General features: G+C 44.0%; 2 long non-coding RNA genes across 2 annotated transcripts in view; one reads left to right on the forward strand and one right to left on the reverse strand.

Moving 5' to 3' along the window:
• Positions 1-3257, forward strand: part of LOC130273329 (uncharacterized) — a 61437-nt gene extending 58180 nt beyond the window's left edge. The window contains exon 3 of the long non-coding RNA XR_008843959.1: positions 2209-3257. This is a non-coding gene — a long non-coding RNA (uncharacterized LOC130273329). The remainder of the gene's footprint in view (positions 1-2208) is intronic.
• LOC130273336 (uncharacterized) overlaps positions 1-6186 on the reverse strand; it is a 60243-nt gene extending 54057 nt beyond the window's left edge. The window contains exon 1 of the long non-coding RNA XR_008843960.1: positions 6028-6186. This is a non-coding gene — a long non-coding RNA (uncharacterized LOC130273336). The remainder of the gene's footprint in view (positions 1-6027) is intronic.
• Between the last annotated feature and the right edge of the window lie 1112 nt (positions 6187-7298).

Genomic DNA, 7298 nt, shown 5'->3' on the forward strand with positions numbered 1-7298 from the left:
CTGTTTGCATGAACAGTATATGACAAACTCAAGTCAGTCCCTATGCTGGGACCTCCATCTGTGCGATCGCTGGATGTGTTTTTGCATCTTCTGCGTTTCAAACCTAAAGGACATCTAAGCCTTTTACGTACCAATTGGCATACCATAACATCTCTGTGGAATAATCTGAACCACTTTGGTGTATGATATGATGTCTCAGGTCATTTAACAACATGTTAAGGATTAGTTACATTTATACAGTCTTAAAATTACAAATGGCCCTTTGAAGAAAATCATAGGGCTGATGTGACGGCTGACTAAACAACCAGTTCAAGGAGGGGCCTGGATGTTTTTCTAGAAAAATATAATATTAAGAGTTACGTGAGATTTAAAATCTACCTTATAGGGGAATTTTGCTTTCCTCTGGTTTATCATTGTAGGCTTTCAGGTTAAACCATTTAACTATGTCACAGTCTCCTGTCAGTGTAAGCTTCAGGTCCGATACTTCCTCCTTTCTACTCATGTGTGCAAACTGCTAAAAGTCTGTGCAACCCCAGTGGCCAGTCAGACCCTGGGCTAATGATGCCAGACCTGGTGCGTCAGTCCCCTTAGCCCCCCCCCCTCAGCACGTTCCCTGATTAAGAACCTTTGCTATGACACTTGGGATCCCCAATTTCTCTTGAACATCTCGGAGATGTTTCTACACCTGTGGTGTTGAGTCACCTGTGGTAAATTCAGCTGATTGGACATGAAGCTATGAAGAGAATGGACTGCCTGTAGAGTCCAAAGATCTTGTGTGCAGGTGGGAAAAACTTTGAGAGATTTATACTGTTCTGTATATTTATTATTCATAAATTTTTGTAACCATTTTGTAACTCCCATGAAGAGTGTCACAGCGGCATGGAAATAATGCCATTGCTAGAGCGGAGCCTACCGTCCCTGCATTCCTGAACGCTGTATACACAGCTTAGCAGGAAGAAGTACTGCTTTCTGCTTCCCAGCCAGACGATCATGTGATCACTGATGAGACCCAGATCAGTTTTGCAGACAGTTCAGATCAGTTCTTTATGTCAGGGAGCTGTATTTCCCCTAAATCTGGTCTGCCTCCTACATACATATCCTAAATAGTAATGACTGTAATGGAAAGGGGACCCAATTTGAAACATTACTTTTGTATAACTGTTAACAACAGACACTTATGTCTGTTTTATTTTTTATGTTTTTCCCCGTTATGACAAAAAAATATAAATAAAAAAGGAAAACTATCATCCTGTTCACCCACACCAAACCCAATACACTGGGTTATAGTATGGGTGAACAGGAGACCGATGAAGGGTCACTGAGTCCTATACGTACCTTTACTCCGAAGATCTGTCCTTCCGAAGATATGCTTCTATTTTCTGTGAATTGCACGCTAGAGGCAGACCTGCCGGCTCAATTTAAGTATTCATGGTCGCTGGTCAAATGAGCGCTGCACTGACTGACTGAGTGCTCACGTGACCAGCAACAAGACAGAAGCAGATAGTGACAGCTCTCCGGAGCAAAGGTACGTATAGGAGTAAGTGTCCCCTCATTATTCTCCTGTTCAACCACATTATAACCCATTGTATTGTGTTTAGTGTGGGTGAATAGGATGACCGTTTTCCCTTAAGATAAAAATTACATTAATAACATCAATACATCCTGATGTATCAGTGAAAAATATTATTTGAATAACCAAATGAGAAGACACTTTATAGCTTTTAAATCCTCATGTACAAAAAAATCTAAAAAAAAATGTGTCTGGTCAGAAAGGGTGGGTACCAAGCCTGTTCGGGAAGTGGATAATATATTATAGAGGTAAATGTGTCTCAAAATTCAACATCAAAATAAACTGAGCTGTAATGGGATTGCTTTCTTTTGTTACAAAACAATGAAATGATGATTAAAAGGCAGCTTAGTGGTACAAAAACAAAACAAAACTTAATAACAGTAAATCTCAGAGTTATACTAAGCTGTATTTGACCTGAAACTTTCATATGTGGTTTACAAAAAAGAGTAATCATTGTGCGAGTGTCTGTACTAATGTATGTATACAATATGTGAATGGATTCTAGTGTCAGCATAGCAAGATCATTTTAAAGTGTAGCTGTCGTTAACAAAAACTTTTTATATAATGTAGATAATAACATTATATGTATATTTGTAATATACATTGGTTAAAAAATGTGTATATTTTTGTCCCTGCAGCTAATGACTGTGTGTCCCTGTGAGGAGACCAAATACAGGAAGTTTGCGTGGACAAGCAGGGCTCTGTGCAGTGAGGACAAGTAGGGCTCTGTGCAGTGAGGACAAGCAGAGCTCCGTACACTGAGGACAAGCAGGGCTCTGTGCACTGAGGACAAGCAGGGCTCCATGCGCTGAGGACAAGCAGGGCTCCGTGCACTGAGGACAAGCAGGGCTCTGTACACTGTGGACAAGCAGGGCTCTGTACACTGAGGACAAGCAGAGCCCTGTTCACTGAGGACAAGCATGGCTCTGTGCTCTGAGGACAAGCAGGGCTCTGTGTACACTGAGGACAAGCAGGGCTTTGTACACTGAGGACAAGCAGGGCTCTGAGCACTGAGGACAAGCAGAGCTCTGTACACCGAGGACAAGCAGGGCTCTGTGCACTGAGGACAAGCAGGGCTCCATGCACTGAGGACAAGCAGGGCTCCGTGCACTGAGGACAAGCAGGGTTCTGTACACTGTGGACAAGCAGGGCTCTGTACACTGAGGACAAGCAGGGCTCTGCACACTGAGGACAAGCAGAGCCCTGTTCACTGAGGACAAGCAGGGCTCTGTGCTCTGAGGACAAGCAGGGCTCTGTGTACACTGAGGACAAGCAGGGCTTTGTACACTGAGGACAAGCAGGGCTCTGAGCACTGAGGACAAGCAGAGCTCTGTACACCGAGGACAAGCAGGGCTCTGTGAACTGAGGATCAAAGGGAGTGAAGGTGAGGGGTCCAGCTCACAAAAATAGGTAAAACTTAACTTTTACTTCACATAGTTAAAAACATGGAACAAAAAGAAAACAACATAAACCCCATGGGTATACTAAAATGAACGCCAACGCGTTTCGAACTTGCTAGGAGTTCTTAGTCATGGCTGTGCACTGCCATGAGGACAAGCAGGGCTCTGTGCAGTGTGGACAAGCAGGGCTCTGTACACTTAGGACAAGCAGGGATCTGTACACTTAGGACAAGCAGGGCTCTGTACACTGAGGACAAGCAGGGCTCTGTACACTGAGGACAAGCAGGGCTCTGTACACTGAGGACAAGCAGGACTCTGTACACTGAGGACAAGCAGGGCTCTGTACACTGAGGACAAGCAGGACTCTGTACACTGAGGACAAGCAGGGCTCTGTACACTGAGGACAAGCAGGGTATGCTAAAATGAACGCCAACGCGTTTCGAACTTGCTAGGAGTTCTTAGTCATGGCTGTGCACTGCCATGAGGACAAGCAGGGCTCTGTGCAGTGTGGACAAGCAGGGCTCTGTACACTTAGGACAAGCAGGGATCTGTACACTTAGGACAAGCAGGGCTCTGTACACTGAGGACAAGCAGGGCTCTGTACACTGAGGACAAGCAGGGCTCTGTACACTGAGGACAAGCAGGACTCTGTACACTGAGGACAAGCAGGGCTCTGTACACTGAGGACAAGCAGGGATCTGTGCGCTGAGGACAAGCAGGGCTCTGTGCACTGAGGCAAGCAGGGCTCTGTACACTGAGGACAAGCAGGGCTCTGTACATCGAGGACAAGCAGGGCTCTGTGCACTGAGGAAAAGCAGGGCTCTGTACACTGAGGACAAGCATGGCTCTGTACACTGAGGACAAGCAGGGCTCTGTGCAATGAGTAGAAGCAGGGCTCTGTACACTGATGACAAGCAGGGCTCTGTACATCAAGGACAAGCAGGGCTCTGTGCACTGAGGACAAGCAGGGCTCTGTACACTGAGGACAAGCGAGGCTCTGTACACTGAGGACAAGCAGGGTTCTGTGCAGTGAGGACAAGCAGGGCTCTGTACACTGAGGAAAAGCAGGGCTCTGTACACTGAGGACAAGCAGGGCTCTGTACACTGAGGACAAGCAGGGCTCTGTACACTGAGGACAAGCAGGGCTCTGTACACTGAGGACAAGCAGGGCTCTGTACACTGAGGACAAGCAGGGCTCTGTACACTGAGGACAAGCAGGGCTCTGTGCAGTGAGGACAAGCGGGGCTTGTACACTGAGGACAAGCAGGGATCTGTGCAGTCAGGCTCTGTGACATGCTCCTGGCTCACACATCAGGATGATTGACAAGCCAGAAGCATGCACAGAGCCCTGCCTGTCCTGCCCTCACTTCCTGTATTTGGTCTCCTCACAGAGACACACCGACAATAGCAGCAGGGACAGCATTTTTTCACCCAAAAATATACACATTTGTAAATCAATATATATTGCAAATATACATATAATGGTATTATCTACATTATATCAAAAGTTTTTGTTAATGACAGGTTCACATTAATGTATTTCTTACAGACAGTCTAGGCTGTAGGTCTTCAAACTATTGTGTGGAACTATTCGCTTAGTATGAATCTATGAATGGACAGCATCTAGGTTTGACATTGAACTAGAACACAGGACCATCCACGATATCTTGAACTGTATGCACATGGTCTCAAAAGTGAAAACAGAGTTAGGGTATTTTCAGACGTTAGAAATTTTACATAGATGTTGAATTCCGCGTCCGGATTAATTTGGCCAGAATTCTGCATCTTTCCATATCTATGTGGATTTTTTGCAGACTTTGTGCGGAATTCATGCAGAATTTCTGCATGAATACTGCACAAATCCACAGAGCACTAAATAAAGTGATTTTTTTCATTACCAAAGTAAAATTTTATGTTTAATCCTCGCAACTTCCGCATGAAATTTGCACGATATCTGCATTTAGAAAGAAAGTCCCATTAACTTAAAGACATCCAAATTTTTGCGGAATTTTGGCTGCGGAGCGTGTGCAGCGAAAAATTCTGCAATGTGAATGAGACTGCAGAGTCCAATTGAGATTCCATGTGGATTTCAATGCGGAAATCCATGCAGAAATTCTGACATGTGAACATAGCCTTACGGTCCATTCACACGTACAGTATTCTGTGCAGATTTGATGCGCAGGATTTTCTGCTGCAGATTTCAATGTAAACTCAATGATTGAACACAGCTTCAAATTCTGAGCATCAAATCTGCACATCAAATCTGCGTAGAATACTGTACGTGTGAATATACCCTTAGTCTGTGAAACGGCCCCTAGCCACTTCTGGCAGCATGGCTGAGCTCTATTTCTTTCATCTCTCTGCTGTGCCATAAGGATATCTGAATAAAGAGAAGTTTTAATTGCACCAAGAAAAAATGTGTGCATCACTTATTTTTCTTTTGGATTGACTTTTTGGTCTATGGGCCATTTTGTTAAACTGGCCCACCCACGAGAGGGAGGTAGTACTTCTAAATGAGACATGTATGGTGTATTGACAGTATATACCATAAATTTCTAATAGGTAGGGGTTCCACCTCAATAAATTATCCATCTTTGGTCACCAGCAGGTTGTACAAACAGCAGCTTAGTAAAGCCGTATGGGCACAAATTAAGCTACAAAGGCCTCACTGCCTCACCTATGCCCAGAGGCATAACTCGTAGCTTCTAGGCCCCGATGCAACATCTGCAAAATGGCCCCATGTACCAATTTATAACTCCAATGGGGTAGAAGTGCCTTGGGGCTCCCTTAGAGGACCCTGGTGCGACTGCTACCTCTGCATTCCCTATAGTTCCACCCCTGCCTATGCCATCTTCATGGCAATGTTCTATGGACTAACATAGCGCCCAAAAAGTCTTTTATTTTTTGGATTAATTAATGTTAACTAGAGGTTATCTAGAGTTGGTCTGACTATACACTTAAAGGGAACCTGTCATAAGGCAGCATTGAACAGGGACAGGCTCCCTTATAACAATGATGTATCAACAGTTCATGAAGAAATGTATCAATGGCACTCACCACAGTTGTCGTGACTTCATCTTCTATTTTTCAAATGATGCTCATACAAAAGCTTCATGCCGCAACGGAGTTCAGGACGCCAGTGTGTTCATAGGTTACAGCTTTGTCTTTCCACCGGGGACTTCAACAGACCTTACAATGATGGTATGGTTCCTTCTGAAACACTGCAGCATGAGAATAATCCTAGTTAAAAAGCAATGAGAATGGAGCTTTGAGTCACTAGGGTGGACCCTTGTGGGTTCTCCCTCCCATGAGTGATATATCTTTTCCTACAGCAAAAACGCTAACTTTTTATCTATCTATCTATCTATCTATCTATCTCATATCTATCTATCTATCTATCTATCTAAACAAGGATAAGTTGGCCTGGCATACAGGTGCACGCTGCTAGGCTGAATATACATAAACAGAAGAATACAGCAGCACACTTCTAGCACAAAGATACAGATAAAACATGAAATGCTATACAGCTATAGTGCATTCTTCTGTTTATGTATATTCAGCCTAGCAGCGTGCACCTGTATGCCAGGTCCATGCAGTAGTTTTGGTATCAGTAGTGCTGGCCAACTTATCCTTGTTTGTGTTATACATATGGGGGAGTGGCTGCCTCCATGTTGGCTCCTGCACCCCACCCACCTCTATTAGGTGTATAAGGTGCTGAATGTCTCAGACCTTGCAATGCCTGTTAAACTGATTACACAGGGGTATATTCACAGTGTAGGGTCCGTCCCAATGAGGTCACCTTACCGTGGTGGGATGGTCCAAACTATTTGGCCACCAAATTGTGAGCTAAGTACCTCATTTTTTCATTTTTTGCACTATAGCTGTATAGCATTTCATGTTTTATCTGTATCTTTGTGCTAGCAGTGTGCTGCTGTATTTTTCTGTTTATTTCTATCTATCTCATATGTATCTATCTATCTGTCTGTCTATCTATCTATCTAGGCTTCCAAAGTGGGCAGCACTCCATAAAGTAAAGATGCACGGGTGTCAGCTGCAATGCCGTCCTGGCTTTTGGACCCAGTTTAGACCATCCAAAAAATGAACAGCGGCAACTCCAATATGGTGAAAAAAAAGTGATAGTCTTTATTCACTCAATGTGACTCGACGTTTCAGCTTGCTCACCAAGCCATTTTCCAGCAGATTTTCTGCTGGAAAATGGCTTGGTAAGCAAGCCGAAACGTCAAATCACATTGTGCGAATAAAGACTAGGACTTTTTTTCACCGTATTGGAGTTTCCGCTGTTCATTTTTTGGATTATCTATCTATTT

This window comes from Hyla sarda, chromosome 1 (genome assembly GCF_029499605.1).
Source record: "Hyla sarda isolate aHylSar1 chromosome 1, aHylSar1.hap1, whole genome shotgun sequence".
Taxonomy (NCBI): domain Eukaryota; kingdom Metazoa; phylum Chordata; class Amphibia; order Anura; family Hylidae; genus Hyla; species Hyla sarda.